This window comes from Bison bison, unplaced genomic scaffold (assembly GCF_000754665.1).
Source record: "Bison bison bison isolate TAMUID 2011002044 unplaced genomic scaffold, Bison_UMD1.0 scf7180017864356, whole genome shotgun sequence".
Classification (NCBI taxonomy): Eukaryota; Metazoa; Chordata; class Mammalia; order Artiodactyla; family Bovidae; genus Bison; species Bison bison.
This window is the reverse complement of record NW_011494928.1, coordinates 3,411,005-3,412,234: the sequence shown is the minus strand read 5'-3', so window position 1 is coordinate 3,412,234 and position 1,230 is coordinate 3,411,005. Positions and strand designations below refer to the sequence as shown.

Below are 1,230 nucleotides of genomic sequence, written 5' to 3'. Positions count from 1 at the left end.
AGAAAACCCTAAAGACTCCACTAGAAAATTACTAGAGCTAATCAATGAATATAGTAAAGTTGCAGGATATAAAATGAACACACAGAAATCCCTTGCATTCCTATACACTAATAATGAGAAAATAGAAAGAGAGATTAAGGAAACAATTCCATTCACCATTGCAATGAAAAGAGTAAAATACTTAGGAATATATCTACCTAAAAAAACTAAAGACCTATATACAGAAAATTATAAAACACTGGTGAAAGAAATCAGAGAGGACACTAATAGATGGAGAAGTATACCATGTTCATAGGTCAGAAGAATCAATATAGTGAAAATGAGTATACTACCCAAAGCAATCTATAGATTAAATGCAATCCCTATCAGGCTACCAATGGTATTTTTCACAAGAGCTAGAACAAATAATTTCACAATTTGTATGGAAATACAGAAAACCTCGAATAGCCAAAGCGATCTTAAAAAAGAAGAATGGAACTGGAGGAATCAATCTGCCTGACTTCAGGCTCTACTACAAAGCCACAGTCATCAGGACAGTATGATACTGGCACAAGACAGAAATATAGACCAATGGAACAAAATAGAAAGCCCAGAGATAAATCCATACACCTATGGACACCTTATCTTTGACAAAGGAGGCAAGCATATACAATGAAGAAAAGACAAGCTCTTTAACAAGTGGTGCTGGGAAAACTGGTCAAGCACTTGTAAAAGAATGAAACTAGAACACTTTCTAACACCATACACAAAAATAAACTCTAAATGGATTAAAGATCTAAACGTAAGACCAGAAACTATAAAACTCCTAGAGGAGAACATAGGCAAAACACTCTCCGACATACATCACAGCAGGATCCTTCAGAATATTGGAAATAAAAGCAAAAATAAACAAATGGGACCTAATTAAAATTAAAAGCTTCTGCATAACAAAGGAAACTATAAGCAAGGTGAAAAGACAGCCTTCAGAATGGGAGAAAATAATAGCAAATGAAGCAATGGACAAACAACTAATCTCAAAAATATACAAGCAACTCCTACAGCTCAACTCCAGAAAAATAAATGACCCAATCAAAAAGTGGGCCAAAGAACTAAATAGACATTTCTCCAAAGAAGACATACAGATGGCTAACAAACACATGAAAAGGTACTCAACATCACTCATTATCAGAGAAATGCAAATCAAAACCACAATGAGGTACCATTTCACGCCAGTCAGAATGGCTGCGATCC

At 34.9% G+C, this 1,230-nt stretch overlaps 1 protein-coding gene across 1 annotated transcript in view; it reads right to left on the bottom strand.

Moving 5' to 3' along the window:
• CCDC67 (coiled-coil domain containing 67) overlaps nucleotides 1-1,230 on the bottom strand; it is a 140,206-nt gene that overhangs the window by 107,391 nt on the left and 31,585 nt on the right. The gene's annotated exons all lie outside the window — the stretch shown is intronic.